The sequence below is a fragment of the Camellia sinensis genome, chromosome 7 (assembly GCF_055761805.1).
Source record: "Camellia sinensis isolate YWXY chromosome 7, ASM5576180v1, whole genome shotgun sequence".
Taxonomy (NCBI): domain Eukaryota; kingdom Viridiplantae; phylum Streptophyta; class Magnoliopsida; order Ericales; family Theaceae; genus Camellia; species Camellia sinensis.
Genome location: NC_138967.1, coordinates 82,498,197 through 82,516,916, shown reverse-complemented (window position 1 = coordinate 82,516,916; position 18,720 = coordinate 82,498,197). Strand labels below are relative to the sequence as shown.

Sequence of the window (18,720 nt, the reverse complement as noted above, 5' to 3'; positions counted from 1 at the left end):
CAGACAAGCCATATTTTGAGTGAGTCCCTAGTTCTTAACTCTGTCAAGGGTGGAGAGTCTACCAAGGATGGCCAACCAGCAAATAAAAAAACCATTTGGGAGCATTTTAGAAACGCCATACAACGTTAGGCCACTGCACGACAGGATGATTTGTGAGGCTTGTTATATCAAGTGACAGGGTAAGCATGGATTGCTCTTATTTTGTTATTTTTTTGGACTCTACTCACCATATTTTTAAATTTGTTTAATAATCAAGTTGATCCAAACTTGATTTGAATAGACTCGTGAACATAATTATACATTAATTAATATTTATTTTAATAATATAGAAAATATATGTTTATTAATTTATTTTATTTTTCTATTTTATGTTTGGTGTTTTCTCTTTTTATATATTTGATTGATGAATTTTATTAATCATATGAGCAATATTTTATATTTTTTTTGTAATCTTCTTCTTCTTCTTCTTCTTCTTATTTTTTAGTTTATTTCATTTTTTTAATGTGCATATTAATTTAAGTTTCATTTGTCATTTCAAACTCAAGTTCAAACTCAACTAGAGTAAAATAAACATTCAAAACATATATAGATAATATTTTTACTTCAGTTCTATGTAATTAGAAAATAAAAAGAGAAATAAGCATTATATGCAAAATTTATAAAATAGAAGCGTAGCGGTTGTAACGGTGCTATAGCAACAATGTAATGACCATTATAGCCTTTGTGTAATGATTGCGGCCGTTATAGTTGTGAATTTTTGTCGCACCGCTATAGCAACCATAACAGGTGGTGATAACTACCACAACCATTACGTAATGGTTATAGCCGCTTTTTAAAATCTTAGATTAATTGGTCAAATTACAAGATTGATCAATTTTGTTAATTTCCATTCACACATAAGTTATATGATATGTAAATTCAAAATGATTGATAATCTCGAACTTAAAATTCTATGAATATTAATATTCAAACAAATATGATCCTAATAGATAAGAGCCCCTGTGATCATAATTAGAGACTAATTTGAGCTGCTTGTTCTTCTTTCTTTTTTTTTTTTTGAAATATATGGTACGCTGTTTGGTACAGTTTTTACTTGTAACTTATTAGGCAAAAATAATTTAAACAAGTTAAAAAAAATTGATTTCTGAAAGTTGAGTTGATGTTGGTTTTGGGTTCAGTTTTTAGATTATCAGTTTTTAATTTACAATAAGCTGCACGAAAGAGCACTAAAGTTATTATAAGCTAATTGTTCCTCAACTTGTCTTGCGATAATTGTCCCCTCACATTTTTGGCTAAACAAAAACAAACAAAACCAAAGTAAAAAAAGAGTAATATTGTGGTGATGGAGCGATACCAAATCAGGGATTTTTTTTTAGGGTCCTTGGTATTAAGATTTTATAGCATAAAGGACATTCAATATTTTCATAATGTCTAAAATCTCCCAATATCGATCAACGGAAAATTCGATGTAGAGAAATTCTCTCCAGACTTCCCATAGAAATTCTCTCCAGAGAAATTCTGGGACCCAAAGAAATTCTCTCCAAAGAAATTCTGTGAGATCTTTCATGTAACAACCAATCCAATATTGAGTGGTTTATTTCCTAGAGAAATTCTCTCTAGAGAAATTATGGAAAGAATTTCTATAGACTTCACAGAGAAATTCTGGGAGATCTTTTATACAACAACCAATCTAATATTGAGTGGTTCACTTCCTAAAGAAATTCTCTCCAGAGAATTTATGGGAAGAATTTCTTTGGACTTCACAGAAAAATTCTGGGAGATCTTTCGTACAACAACCAATCCAATATTGAGTGGTTCACTTCCGAGAGAAATTCTCTCTAGAGAAATTATGAGAAGAATTTCTCTAGACTTTACAGAGAAATTCTGGGAGATCTTTCATACAACAACCAATCCAATATTGAGTGGTTCACTTCTCAAATAAATTCTCTTCGAAGAATTTCTCTAGACTTCACAAAGAAATTCTGCAAAATCTTTCATACAATAACCAATCCAATATTAAGTGGTTTACTTCCCAAAGAAATTCTCTTGGATTTCACAGAGAAATTCTGGGAAATCTTTCATACAACAACCAATCTAATAATGAGCGATTCCTTGAGTAGAAAAGTAATCAAACAACAAATAATTGAATTAAAACACAAAAATGGATACCTAGGGTTGTTTTTTCGTATTTGTTGAAGTGAAAAGATGCAGAGCAGTGTTCTATATTTCTATTCAAACAGCTAACACTCTCTCTCTCTTTACACACAAACTCATTTTTTAGAGAGAGAATAGCTAACAATCTTGATGCAGATTTTAAAAGCACTCTCTAGTCTAGAGAGATAGAACACAACACACATCTATTGCCTTTTGAACTAAAGAGAGAGAGAAAGCAAAGCAGATACACCCAAAAAAAAAAAACTTTTTCCATGTCTACACGTTCTCTCACTATATTTACATATGTTTCTGTGTATCGTTGATTCGAAACCCTAGAGATTGTGTGTGTCTCGAGAAGGTTTTGGTGTTTGATGTGAGATATTGTGGTAGATCTGAGATGGAGGAAGTTTCCGGAGACAGCGGATGGACAGAGATCTACTACAACGGTGGTACGAACAAGCCTTTAGCAATGGTGGTTGTTTGGATGGTGGTAACGGCGAGAAGTGGAAAAGGTGACAGAGTAGGTTTCGGTGAAAAGATCGACGGAAGTAGAGGCATCATCGTCCTCTGATAGCAATAGTAGATATATATATATATATATATAGAGAGAGAGAGAGAGAGACCAGGTTATGGGAATTATGGGATGAGACGATCGAGATCGTTTGAGGATGTGAGGGAGACTTCGAGGGAGGAGTTTGGAGAGAGAGAGAGAGAGAGAGAGAGAGAGAAATGAGGTTTGATTTGAGAGAGTTAAATTTCTCTGTGATAAATATGTGTTGGGTTAAGGGACCTTAGACATCATAAAATAATATTGTGAATCTCTTCCATTATTAAAAATGGGAGATGGACCTTAAACTAATTTTTCCTACCAAATCACATTATTTAATTCATTTTAGATTAAAATATCATGCTATGTATTAGTGTTATATAAAATGTCACATTTATAACATCTAAATGCCATTACCATTTTTTTTTTTTTTGCATTTACTTTTATTTATTTATTTATATTTTGCCTTCCTCTTTTAAATGGTGTTCGGGATGGGGAATTGGTAGGGGCCTCTGAGGGATGTGGTGGAGACAGTACAAAAAAAGGTGGTGGAGGGTGAGTTACTAAGGGACTAATCAATGACTTGACGGGTTTGATTCAAATCTTCAAAGACATTGCTTTACAATTCTCATCCAATCCTGACAGAAGTTATGATCTATGATTAAGATATTCCACTACTCACCTTCCTTTATCAAGGCCCCCCTCCCCCCCTTTTTTTTTTATTTATTTATTATTTATTAGGTGTTACATTGCTGTATCTAATCATTTGTATCACTCTAAAATGGATTAGTCTGAACCACATGGGGGATGTTTATATTTCTATACAAATATTGAAATATGTCTCATTTATATCCCTTCATTGGATGTCAAATTATTTATCATTATGGTTCATAGTTACTATAATGTTATTATAGCATCATTTTAATCTTAAATTTTATATAAAAATTTTGTATGAATATCATTTTGAGATAATTGGTGAAAAGTCCAATTTAAAGAGGATATAAGGTAATAGATTGAAGAGAAAATATTATTTGGTGATAAGGACATTTGTTGGTCAAAAGTCCATTTTATTCTATCTGTTGAATTTTTTTTCCTATCTGTTGATGAAATTTTTATCCTAGTTTTTTCTTATCTGTCAAAATTATTTTAATATTTTTTAATCTATTTGTTGAAATTTACCAAATTTATTGAACCTATTTGTGTGAAATTCTTTTTAGAGTGAGAGAGATTGAACAACAATCTGAGTATGTATTTTTTTTCCTGGGTGTGAGTTTTGATCTATTCTCTAATTGAAGTTTAGATGATACATAGGCCTTATTTGGGAGGAGGGTTGGGCTAAAATAGCTCACTAAAAGATAAAATAGATTAAAATAGCTAAGAAGATAAAATGTCACATTAAATCTATAATTATTTCATTTTTTCTCTTATAACTATCAAATCAACTATAAAAAAAAAAATAAAAAAAAAAATCAACTTTTCAAATATAACTTTTTTAGTCAGCCTAAAATAATAAAAAAAATTTAAATAGTCAGTTAAAATAGCCAACTTTCCAAACAAAGCTATTGTATTGGGAAGAACAATCTCCAACCCTACCTTGGTGAAAAAAAATAAAAATAAAACCCCCACATTTTAGACATCCAATGTGACCTGCCTTTCCACAAGCTTGTTCAATCAAAATAGACATGGAAATATGGGGGTTTCCATTAAAGGCCCAACACATATTATTAGAGTTGAGATTTCATGTGCAACCATTTATGAAACCCAGCTAGACAACAAGAGTGGTAGTTGAAGAAGAATCTGCATAAATGGCAACAGAGAGGGTTTCAAATTTCTTAGGAAAAAATGGAAGACCTGAGAATGAGTGGTGGTACTGTTAAAAAAAAAAAGAAAAAAGTATTGAGTGGTTGTTTGGATTTGGAGAGGGAATTGGAGGAGATGAGGGAGACTTATAGGTTTGGAAAGACTAAAGAAGCATCTTGGAAGAGGTTACAACTTTGGGTTTTGCTCAAAATCTCCTTGAGGAAAGAACAAATGACTTGATGTTTGGACATTAAAGAAAGGGACTGACTGTAGAGAGAGAGAGAGAGAAAGATTCGAAGCTTAGGCCTTGTTTGTTTATCGAATCTAAAGGTTGGATATAGGTGTGAGACCGGATATAATATGAGGTAGATCTCACATGTTTTTTTTTGTCTCTCTATATCCCATGTTTAGTTGTTCTGGATATAGGGAGTTCGAATAGTATACGATGCAAAAGGGGGAGAATATGCAATACTCTCCCATAATATTATATTTCCCACCGTCGGATATAACTCATCTTTCATCTAAAGGTAAAAAATAATCACTCTCTTCTTATCCTATTACATATCATATCTTAACTAAACATAGTAGAAGTGACTCCACAATATATATATATATATAATCCATCTCATATCCCACAACATATTATATCCCATCTTTATTGTTAGGTATTAGATATCCTCCTCAAACTCTTATATCAAATTCGGACAATCAACGGGGCCTCGAGTAATGAAGAAAGAGAAAATGGGTTGTGTGTTTCTAAGAGAGAGGGTTTGTCTGCTCTGTAGTGGGTCACAGTGATGAGAGTTGTGTCTCCGATTCATCTTCGACGATAGCGGTAAAGCCGACTTTCGGCGTGCAGGGTTGTTGGAGGTGTTTCTATTGGACTTTGCCTCTACTCTTTCAGCAGTAGTTTGAAGAGAGAGGGGTTACTGAGAATTTGTACAGATAACATTGTCCTTGTGGGCCCAAGTAAATTAATGTGTGTCCTTGTGGACCTAAACAAAAAGGTCCTTAAATCTATGCTCTTATAAAAATATAAATTGGACATCTGGACCAAGCTTCCTATCATTTTTTAGAAGCATGCAAAAATTATGCTTATATTTTTCTTTTACAACTCCCAAAGTTTAGAATGGAATAAATATCCGTAAACTATTTAATTGAAAACTTATTTACAAAAATAAAATATAACTCCATAAATATTATAAATTAGTAAAAGATCTTATCTAGTCTACTATCTACTATTATTATAAAAGTGTGAAGAGCCTGTCATTTTTCTACCTTTTTAAATTCTAATTTTATCCTCTCAAATCTATTATATTTTCTAAAAGTTATGAAGAGTCCTATATGAACTAACTATATCTTTATTTTTAAAGTTGAACACTCAAAAATGATATATCTGCTTAAAAGAGTCCTATATAAATATAAACAAACTATCTCCCTTCTTATCAACAACAACAACAACAACAACAACAAAAACCGTTTCCTTATTTTTTACATTGATAATACTTGAAGAACAACAAAATAATTACTCTTTTTTATTTCTATATTGATGTACACAATATTTATAATTATCCATCATGAATCAAATCACTGTAAATAATTTAGGTTGACTTTTAGAGCTGTATGTATTCATTTGAATCTAGACAAAAGAAAGTGTACGTGTAGCACCTGTGTCCTTTAAACTATTGGAGAGTGTATTTAATTCCTTTATTTTCATTTTGGGAGTCTTTGGAGTAGTTGTATTTTGGTTTTGGAGGAGTACAATTTGATTTAAACTTGTTGGGATTGTTCGTTCACGCTTGTTTACGCTAAAAATTTCTTTGGAAACTTGGGAAATTTGTTCTGGGGTCGACACTTGCCTTTCTGGGGGGTCGACACCACTTTGTTGCCTTACTCTTAATGTCTTTGCTCGTTTTTAGGGTTGACACCAGGGGCTCTAAGGGTCGACCCTTCCATTGTTGTTTTATTCTGGGTGCATTCTGAAATAAAGGGTCGACACCACTGGTTCCAAGGGTCAACCCTTGTCCTCTTCATACATTAGTGTCTCAGTTTTTCTTTCTAAGGGTCAACACCTCTGTCTGAAGGGTCGACCCCTGTGAGTAAAATTCCAGATTTTTTGTTCGATTTTTGGGGCTCTACTTTTGGGGGTTTGACTTATTTTTTTTCTTTGACTTTAGGGCTATTATTCTACCATTATAAATAGGCCCCAAACACACTTTTCTCATTCACTTTATCCTTTTTCTCTCTCTCTTTCTTCTTTACACCATGAATCTCTCTTTCTTTCTCTTGGAAACTCACCTTTTTCACTTAGATCTCTAGATCTACTCACGTAGAGGCATCTTTTCACCTTGGTCCTTTGAGAAAGATTGTTTTGGGAGTTGGATTGATTTGTGGTAAATGGTTTGGTTGGAAAGGGAATGGTTGTGGGATTTTGGAAATGGGTGTTGTTGTTCTCTTGGAAAAATATATCAATATGGTTATCTTTTAATTCTTGCATTAGAGATAACTATTTTGGCTATCGGTGGAGGATAGCATTGCCGTGTGTTACAAATTGCGAAATCATTCATATCATGGAGCATGTAATGGATTTTGGAAACTGAAACTGTATGTTTTGAACAGAGGTTTTGGAAATTCCTACATTATGTTTTGGAACATTTGCATTGTTTTGGAAAAATAATATTTTGCGTTACATGTATTGTACTATTGAAAAAGGTAAATAAAATGGTGAATCTGGGAATAGGTGTGTATCACTAAATCAAGTTGGCCTTTGTATCCAGGGTGAAAGTCTTGAAAAACGAGTGTATACATGGGTGCCGGCCCTCGCGAACGAAATATCTATAAAATGGCAATAGTAGGGCTTGCATAGCCTACGTTTACATGGGTCCCGTTTGACGGTTTTCTGCAGATGAAATATCCGTGAAAGGTTGTATGTGTTATGGAGATTCACCCATTTATTTACTATTATGTTGGTTTGGAACGGATGTTTGGAAAATGATTTTAAAAATATATTTGTTGTTGTCTAGCAATGTATTCTCATTTGATTTAGCAATGTATTTGCTGATTGGCATTGAGGCACCGGGATTGATTTTTGGAAAGGGATTTTATATCAAACGGATGTTTAGAACTCTGAAAATGTTTGATTAAACGTAAGGTTTTGATAATTGGAAGGAAAGGATTTTGTTGAGAAATCAAATGGATTTGAGAATGCATTTGGGCATATTGTATATATGTATTGCATTATGATCATTTGTGCTGGTGGAGCATGTTTAGTTTTTGAAATATTCTCTACTGGGCTTTATGCTTACCCTACGTGGCTGAATTTCTTTTTCAGGTGTACATGTGTGGATGTGGACTATGACGTGAAGTTGTATTCGGAACCGTGTAGGATGGTTTTGTTATTTGTAGGCCAAGGGCCATTTATGTTATTTACTAGCTGTATGTCATTCTTGTAAGGGTTACACCCTTGTGTATGATGTAAGCCTCAGGGCGTTTAATTTAATTTATAACATCTGTGTATGTTTTAGTTACAGAGCATCCATTCGGCTTAAATGTTGTATCTAGGAATGTATAAAATCAAATAAACACATGTATTGTGTGACTATATTATATTTATTTGCATGAGAGTTGTTATCTATTGTTTATCGTTGGGTGGTTTATTCACATGAGCCGGACCGTGTAAACTCGGGGTGTGACAGTATGCTTTTTTAAAAATTGAGATTTGTATTGCATCTCCAATTTTTGCAGGTCATCTTCATACACTTTCTTTTTATTTAAATTATATTTTATGAACTGTAATATTTTACATGGTACTTTAATAACCAATGTATGATGTCAAAATTCTAAAAAGAATCACTTTTGTTGGTTTTATATTTTAAATCTGTTTTTCAATTTTTGATTTTTCATATTTTCTCAGTTTTAGTGATTAAAGATACTAAAATTTCTTCATATTTTATATTTAAATTGTACTTTTACATGAAAATCTAATATCTAATAATCTAAATAGAATAAAAAGTAAAATATTAGTAATTTTTTTTTTATAAATTCAAACATGTACTATTTATTATTATTATATATATATTGTTGTTATTATTATTTAATACTAATAATTTTTTTTCCAAAAAGAATACACAACAAATTATTTTTTAAGTGTATTTAAATTAAATGAATCTAAATTTAAAAGTAAAATTAAAAAATAAAAAAGTATTAAATTAAGTGAATCTAAAAAGAAAATAAAAGGGTTATTAAAAAAAATAGTATCAAAAACAAAAAACATGAAAGTCAAAAAACTCAAAAGAGATGTGAAATACATGGAAAGGATCGGGTTCATATTGGTCTAGACTTGTCCAATCCAAAACATAGGAAGGATCGGGTTCATACTTATGAAGCATGGAAATGTGAAATACATTGTATATCCCGGAGAGTTGCAGTCGTAAGGCAAGACGGTAAGCTACTTTCCCCACCAGTTCTATAACATCAAAAGCGCCAATGAACATAGGTGATAATTTTGCACTTCGCCCAATTCTCATCAAACTCTTGCTAGGTGATATTTTCAAGAAGACATGATTACTAACTTCGAAGGACAAAGGTCTTATCCTCCGATCGACATAACTCTTTTGTCGGCTCTGAGCTATGATCAGCCTCTTCCGAATAAGAGCCACTTTCTCGTTGCTCTCACGAACTAATTCGGATCCAAGCATGGGTGAATCCTCTACTTCGGTCTAGCACACAAGTGATCTACACGAACATCCATACAAGGCTTCAAATGGTGCCATCCCGATGTTAGCCTAATAACTATTATTGTAGTCAAACTCTGCTAGAGGCAAGTGTCTCTCCCAAACCTTTGAAGTCTAATACACATGCTCTCAACATATCTTCTAGAATTTGGATGGTGCGCTTGGATTATCCATTCGTTTGAGGGTGATAAGAGGTGCTAAAGGACAACTGCATATCCATAATGTCTTGCAAACTCTGCCACAACCGTGTGGTAAAGCAAGGGTCTCTATCTGAGATGATGCTCACTGGAACCCCGTGGAATCTCTCTAACATATAATTCAGCCAAATAATCAACCGAATCACCTATACACATAGCAAGAAAATGGATCAACTTAGTTAGTCAATCCACAACTACCCAAACCGCATGATTACCCGTTTGTGTTCTAGGAAGCTGGAAACAAAATCCATAGTGATATGCTCCCATTTCCACTCGACTATTGGTAAGGCTTACAATAACTCAGCTAGCTTTTGGTGTTCTGCTTTGACTTGTTGGCAGGTTAGACACTTAGATACAAACAATGCCACATCTCATTTCATCCCTCTCTACCAAAATTGATGGCTAACATCACGGTACATTTTTGTGCCTCCTGGATGCACCACAAGCCGTGAGTGGTGAAATTCCCGAAGGATTTCGTCTCTACAAGTTTCTGGCACAAAGAGGCGGTCTAGGTACCGAATACTAGCATCCAAATGTACCCTCGAACCTTTCTCTTTCTTTCTTTGGGATATTTTCCCTTGGATTACTTCCACTTCTGAATCACTCTATTATGGTTCTATAACTCGTGTTATGAGCTTTGGTTGTGCAAGGATAGTAAACAAGGTGGCATATTTAGGAGACTCACTACGGTGCAAGTCAAATTCGCTTAAGCCACCTAACATCTCCCATTCCCTCATGGCAAGGCTAGTAATAGTGCTCACGGATTTTCTACTTAAGGCATCGGCCACAATATTGGCCTTTCCCAGATGATAGTTCAATTCAAAAGCGTAGTCTTCTATAAACTCCATCCAAGATATCAACCTGTTTCACGACGCCCAAGGATTTCCAAATGGAAAAAGTATTGATCAAATGCCTTTCCAAAAGGACTTCGATGAGTGCAGTGAACAGAAGTTGTATCCAAGAAGTTCGATCTCATACCCACATAACCACATAAACACCTAATCATAACAATTAATATTTCTTTCTGGCATAAGAAACCCATTATGGCACAAAGCCACAACCTACGAACTCAAGGTATTCAAATTCAGTTAGCTCTGAGACCAATTTGTAACTCCCCCAAAATAATTTCAACTAGACGTCAAATACAACATGCACAATATACCAAGATAATTATAATATCAATTCTAAAAGCTCTCTTTCTCATTGAACTATAGATTAATAGTTACAAATTTTAGTATGAATCCTTACAGTTCAACAAGTTAAAGGAAGTTATAACAAATGCCTCACGGCTTACAAGTTTCTAGATCAAAGTTTTCAAAGAACAAAAGGACTCTTAGTCCCAAAGAAAGTAAATACATTTGAAGCGTTGTGTTCCATATATATCATGTCTTTAATAAAAACAAAAGTTTGAATCTCTTCTAATTCATTGGGGTAGTTATTGCTCTCCGAGTCCTGAAAGTTGTTAGATAGGAATAACCAATTGCCTAATCGAGAATATATTTAACCAAGTATGTGAACATTTGATTTAAAATATGCATGATCATAACCAATACCCAAGGATACTAATTTTATAGTTTTATAGAACAAAGTACAACCTTACATTTAATTCCACATTTCTTTGTCCCCGCACAGAATGCCAATGGGGACCTCAACTCTTCCACATTTGTCATTCTCACACGACCAGGCATGTGGACACCTCAAAACATCCCCACATTTGTCATCCTCACACGACCTGGCAAGTGGACACCTCAATTTCCTTGCGCGGGTAAAGCCATAACACACAACAATCAACATTCCAAAACTCAATTTTTATCACAACACAAAGAATCCCAACACCCTTCTAATTTACCCATCCATTTCTCTCCATTATCAATCATAATCCATGAACAACATTTAGGGTTTCACAATAATTTTAGGGCTTTCTATTTCATGTCTTTATTTTCCTTTATTTATGCTTTCTACACTATCTTTCATTCGTAGATACTCAAATCTTTCACCAATTTTAGTCAAAGCTCACTATTACCATTAATGTCCATATGTGTATATATGTATCACCCATTCCAAATCATACATTCATACCAAAAAATTAACACATACTTAAACCAAAACATAGACATACAAGGATAAAGATATTCCTACCTCAAAAGTTGTGAGAGGAGAGATGAAAACCCAAAGATGAACCTCTACGATAACAAGATCCAATCGGTCTAAAATGTAGCTCTTGATGAGATAAACAACTTTAATGAAGAAGCAATGATGGATTCTAGCTAAAAATAGATAAAATCTAGTGTTTAGGAGCTAGGGTTTTCGAAAGAGGGGTTTAGAGAGTGAATAAGAGTGAAAAACTGAATCCAAAAAGTGTTTAGATCGAAATTTAAAATTATTGTCCCGAAAAGACCGCTCGAGCAAACTTTTGCTCAAGCAATGCACACAAAACAAGCATACTTCTCGATCGATAAACGCAAGGTCTTAAAATTTTTGTAGAGCTACAGTGAAACTACAGGAAACTTGATGTCTCTACTCGAGCAACCACTCTACCGCTCGAGCGGTCTCGCCTATAAACGAGAAAGATACTGGGAGCTCTGCTTATCCGCTTGAGCGACTAATTGACCACTCAAGCGGTCACTCAAAACTGGTTATTACATCATTCTTATGTGTTCAATTTGGTTTTAGTTCTCATTCTTTTCTGTGGTGCTTATTGATTTGTGGAAGGAAGCTTTAGTGGCTTTGTTTTATGGAATTGTCGTTTGCCCATATGGCAGAATTTTATGGAATCTTGTAGATGAGAAATAAACATAATATTTACTATTGTAATATAGCAATTCTCTATATCAATGCTATAAACATGTGTCATATGAAAAAAATTTAGTCATTAATGAATTCATTTAAGACCTCTTATAATGACTATAAATAAAGTAACTTGTGAAACAACTTGAGCTTTAATATGAAATTTCAAACCTCAAACATGAGGAACAAGATGAAATGTCAGACCTCAAAACTATAAAGATGTTGCTTTAAACTTTAGTAATTTGAACTCCCTAATTCCTTCAAATCAAGTAATCGCTCTAGTATGCAGATAGTATAGGCTCCCAAAACCATTTAAGATCATCTATGACTACAAAAACCTAAACAATTTGAGAAAAATGTTTACATGATTAACAACTTTCAATGGTGTGCATTGCAGTCACACCAATCAAGTTTGTACTGACCATCTTAACTTCAAAGAGAAAGTAGTGGTGGGCGATTGAACTCACTAATATAAGACAAAGTTTTTATAAACTTGGGCAAAATCAACACCAAGTTCAGCTTCTGTTGATGTAGAAATAACTTCTAACATCCATGTGGCTGGGTTGAAATTAGCAATGCTCTATATCAATGCTAAACATGTGTTATATGAAAACTTTTTAAACGTGTTTTTTTGCTATAAATAAAATTACATAAACCAAAACATGAAAGGAAAAGTATGCTTTTACAATAATATATTCAATGAAAAAATTAAGGTAGAACAAAATGAGGCATAGAAGTAAATGGATGAATTGCCCAAATCTTTCTTTTCCCTCTTGGATTAACAGATGGTCCTCTCTGAACCCCCTTATCGAGTCCAATTCCAAGAGTTCGAATTGGGCTGAAGATTGAGCTCAATGTTGGTATTTTGATGGGAAAAGTGGGATAGGACTAGCGCAATTGAGAGGATTGTGCTTCGATTGTTTTATTGAAAGACGCCTTACTTCAAAATTGCTTTGTTAATACTGAACATATGTATATCAGCGTCGAGGAATCGCTTGGCATTTTTTTTATATACATTTGCACAAAATGACCGGCATAGGCTACTGGCCGATAGATTTCAACACTCCATTAAAACTATTTGTCGGCACATCAAAATCATTATGTGGGTACTATGCACGCTTGTAGCAACGGTTATCAAACCACGGAACCAATAGGATATACCGGCAAACATTTTAAATGATAGGAGGTTTTTTTCCCTAGTTCAAGGTATGACTATACGTTTGTCCTGTAAATTTGCAATAATAGTAACGAAGAAATTTTTTTGTTATGTTTTCAAAGTAATATCTACGTTTGTTTTGCGTTTAATGTAAAACTAATAATATGATGTAGAATTGTGTCGGTGCTATCGATGACACATTGGTGGATGCGTGGGTCGTTGTCTCAAGGCAGAATACATTTCGTGGTCGCAAAGCCACGGTATCACAAAATGTATTCGCAGCTTACGACTTCGACATGTTGTTCACATTTATCAATTCTGGATGGGAAGGAAGCACCCACGACAACTCAATTATAAGAGATGATATACATTTCCTACACCCACCCCATGGTGAGTGTTACCAAATAACACACTGTACTTTTTTAAAATATGATATTTGTGTATATGTATTTGATAGAGCATTACAAACATTATTTATATGTAGGCAAGCATTATTTAGTGGATGCCTAGTTCACGAACATGCCTGGATTTCTTGTCCCATTTCGTTCACAATGCTATCACTTGCAAGAGTTTCATGGCCATCATTATTCTAGACCTAATGAGTTGTTTAACCATCGACATTCGTCATTACGGAATGTCATAGAAAGAACATTTGGGGTTCTCAAGAAATGCTTTCTAATATTGTAGTCCATGCCAAATTACAAGTCAACATGAAAAGGACCCCTCGTGATTGCATGTTGTGTAGTGATAATTGGATCCATTGGCATGCAGCTATGGACCCATTCTTCATGGAAGCTGATAATGAAATGGCAGCTGAAGCGGTAGTAGATGGGTTTGTTGGATGCCAAGCTGAGTATGTTGACATGTCACAACATGGATCGACGTACCAATCGAACTTGAAGGATGCAATTGCTACTACTATGTGGGAAAGTCATGTCGGTCATGGGTAGATTTGTGATGTGAAGAAATAATGTGAAGAGATTTGTGATGTGAAGAAATAATGTGAAGAAAAAATCTTTGTTAGTATTGTATGTACAAGTTTATTTCTTTTATTTGTAATGTGTGAAATGCAATTGCAATTTGTGGCATAATTTAAAAAGTGTTTTTTTTTTCCTCATATATAGTTCTCCATTTTTTAAGTGTTCATGGGAGACAAATTGAACAAAGTCTGTTCTTCAACAAATTGTACAAAGTCAATTCTTCAACAAATCGAAACAAATGTTAGCATTTTTTTTAATTTTTTTTTGTTGATGGGTGAAGTGGTACAACGTAATTTTTGTTTTTCGGTATCAGTGGACATTTGAATTTTTTTTTAAAAAATACAAAACACAAATATATCCACTGTAGTGCACATTAAAATAAATAAATTAATAATTTTAGTTTGACACACATCATAATTGAATTTATGGGTTATATTTTAGATGTTTGTACTAAGTTTATAGATGTTTTTCCATCTACCTAAGTGTCACGACCCAAACCCGCTCCTATAGGTTTAGTATCGTAATCGACCAGTAATCCTGGAATTACTGAAGGCCTCTGAGATAGATTAACATAATATTAGGGGCTAGCGAAAGAAAATAAGAAATATACAACGTCCATTGAGCTGTGTAGCCTTATATGAGACAAAAAATTTTAAACTTTATATACATACATTTACACATCATCATATATATAGGCTAGACAAAAAGGGACTTAGCCCTAAATACAAAATAAACAAAAACACTGGTTAAACCAAAACCAAAAAACAAAACTTGAACTTAATGCGCATAGCCATAACCACTTGATATGTCCGAAGCCTTCACGGGAGGTACATAGGTTGACTGACAAAACAGAGTCTAGGTAGAAGTTCTAGGCCTAGTCACGTACCTGATCACCTACATACATAAATATAAACAGTGAGCTGGAGCCTAGTGAATAATAACAGAGTAAAATTTTCAATGAATGATATCCATAACAGATTCATAAATCAGATTTCAAATCCCTTATCAAATTAGAAACATAGTCATGTTCGTATTTGTATCAGAAACAATCATATTTACAGCGATCCCGGTTGTCCCTTTATTATTCTGTTGTATTTTGGACTCGGTTCCGTGATGTTGGTAGTGGTACACCTTGTTGTCATCCTTTAATTCCACTTGATTGAGTTTTAGGATGTATGGGGCAGAGTTGTTACAGGTTGGTTAGGCTTTGGTTTCAATTCTTTGTTGCTCAGTTTTTAGGAGGTCCGCTCGAGCGGGTCTTCTTGCGCTCGAGCGGAGATTACGTGCTCCCAGTTTGTCGTGTCCCTGCAAAAATTCTGCAGGTGTGATTTTTATGCTCGAGCGAGTTTCTTTACGCTCGAGCGGTTGTGCTCGAGCGGGTACTTTGGCGCTTGAGCGGGTAGTGCCTTTGGGTGTAAGTTCTGGGAGGGAAAAATCTATGCTCGAGCGGACTGGTTTTCGCGCTCGAGCGGATTTACTTTATTCTTGTGACTTGGCACTCGAGCGGGCCTTTTTGCGCTCGAGCGGACCTAGTTTTTGTTCTTGACGCTCGAGCGTTGTGTTTTCCGCTCGAGCGGGAATGTCGTATATCAGTTGGCTGTGGGGCAGTTTTAAATCACTTTTTCTCATTCTTTCTCTCTCTTACTTTTCCGAAAAAGCCATTTGAGAGCTCCTCTCTCTAAAACCTTAACTTCTCTCTAAGTATTGATCTAGCTAGGGTGCTTTCCTCACCCTTGGCCTTTACAAAAGAGTTGTTGATCGTCGAGGGCTATCTTTTGATCCGAGAAACTCGTGGTTTGGAGCAAGTTCGTTTTCATCATCCTCTTCGTTGGGTGTCATCTTTTGAGGTAGGGATTCCTACTCACTCTTATGGTCTTTGACGTAGATTTTTAGTTGTTTTGATAGAGTGTTGAGTTTGGGAAATTTTGGGACCTAGGGTTTCAAAATGTGTTAAATGGGGTTTTGTGATTTTGGGCTCATAACATGTATTTTGGGTTTCAAAGTGATGATATAGTTGTTGGTTGTTGATATTGGGACCTTTGAGTCAATATTGGGAGTTGGGGGTAAAAGCCCTAAATTGTTGTTTAAAATTAATTGGTGAAATTAATTTGGGAAAATTGTAGTTATATGGAATTGAGGTGGAAATAATGAAATTGACTCATTATATGGTTGAAAGGATTGATATTTTATCTATTGGAGCTTTTATTATCTGTTTAGAAATAACTGCTTGGGCTACCGGTGGAGGGTAGTTTTGATTGTTGTAGACAATGCATGATGATTAGGCAAACTAAAACTAATCAATTGGATATGTCATAGAGTATGACGGTTGATAGAATACATTAACGTTATGTATTGATTGATTGCGTATATGACCTTTGTGTATATATGTTGTGTGTGTGGGAGGAGATAGGGGATGTACTCCACGGTTTAGGGGAAGATAGGGGATGGACCTCTAAACCGGATGTTGTTTGGGAGGAGATAGGGGATGGACTCCACTGATACAGCTCATATGCTTGTCAGATAATGTGTTGATACAGCTCGTATGTTTATCTTTGGAAGTGTTGATACAGCTCATATGCTTGTCACTGGATGTGTTGATATAGCTAATATGCATATCTGTTGAAATGTGGATACAGCTTGTATGCTTATCTGTTGAGATGTTGATACAACTAATATGTTTATCTATTGTAAAATGGGAAATGTTTAATATGAGTCATTGTCTCATATAAGTGGTTGGCCAGGTTCTGAGCCATTGATGTAAATTGTGAAATTGATAAGAAATGAAAACTGAAATGAAACATGAACATAGTGATCATGAAGTGGAAATGGATTATGAATTGGTTTATGAAAGTTGAACATTTATCAATTGCTAATGTCTTAGTCATTGCTCATATTGTGTTTAGCATATCTCTACTGGGCGTTGGCTCACCCTTTATGGGACATTATTTTCAGGTACAAGTAGTATGCCACCCCCAAGGACATAGCTTGGATGATGATGAGAGTTGAAGACTCTTTTTTTTGTTTATTTTGATGTATTACATGTAAATTCAAGCCAAGGGCTTAATATGTATTGAGTTAGTACTCTTCTTTTTGTAACCAAGTGTTAACTTGGAAAGCTGTAAGCCCTTAGGGCATTTGCTTTTGTTGTTAACATGTAATACAGTTGTAAGAATTGCTCTGATGAATAGAAATGGTTGATTTCTTTTGTATCAATGCATGTCTAAAATGTTGGTTTAATGTTATTATTTTGAGGGCGTTACAACTTGGTATCAGAGCGTACCGGGTTCGAATACTTTGGGTACGTGGGAAGTGATTAGAATCACAATGGGTTTGTCTCGCTTGATAGAGACTTAGATGTAGTGTCAATAACGTGTGACTTACACAAACAATAACGTGTGACTTACACAGACAATAACGTGTGACTTACACAAACACATAACATATACATATCGAAATACAATATTACTTCCTTGATCAAACTTGAGTTCTCTTGTCTTCTGTCTAAATAATCCGAAGGTCTATTACGCTTATTCTTTCTTTAGTCAAATGAATCGGGTTCTCGTTTCACATATTCTTTCATTACTAAATCATTCTTTTCTGAATAAACCAATTTCTTACTTGGCTTTTTAGTCAATTACTACTAAGTTGATGACTTAGTCTTTAATCAACTAATTAATGTTGATTGTTAGCTTATTAATCTTTATTGAGCCATAAGTCATGTTTAGAATGCTTTGGAAAGAGATAAGAATAAAAATATGAACTAAATGCAATTTCCTAAAATGTGTTGAAAATAGTTGTTCACTCGAGCGAACCTTTAGTCACTCGAGAGGTCTGTAAAGACTGTAAAAGTACTGGAAGCCTTCATTGTGCGCTCGAGCGATAGTTATCCCGCTCGAGCGGTCTGTAAAATTCTAGAATTCTAAATTTCTCAAAAATAGCTTCCCAGTGCATTTTCAATCTTTAAACCCATACTAGTCTTGATCAAAACTTTGAAAATACTTTAGAAAACATAAACACTTATTTATTTATAAATTATTTGCTCAAAATCATGAAACACATATTTAAATCAAAACCCATGAACTCATGATTCTAAAATTCCTTTTCAAAATCAAATGTACAATAAAATTGTACATAATTTATGGATCTTAATTTAATTACAACTTCCAAAATCAAATCCAAAATAATTAATTTCTAATTAAACTCCATAAACTTGATCTTAGCTCCAATTCTTCATTTTCTTGTCAATTTTTCTAGCAAACATTGCATATTTTTCTAGCAAACATTGCATATATGTAATTCAAATAAAACTAACTAATTTAATATATTCCATAACATGTTTAAATTAAATAAAACTCTTAAATTACAT

At 34.1% G+C, this 18,720-nt stretch overlaps 1 protein-coding gene across 1 annotated transcript in view; it reads left to right on the top strand.

Moving 5' to 3' along the window:
- The window catches only part of LOC114304749 (uncharacterized), a 200,618-nt gene that overhangs the window by 52,945 nt on the left and 128,953 nt on the right, over positions 1 to 18,720 (top strand). The window lies entirely within an intron of this gene.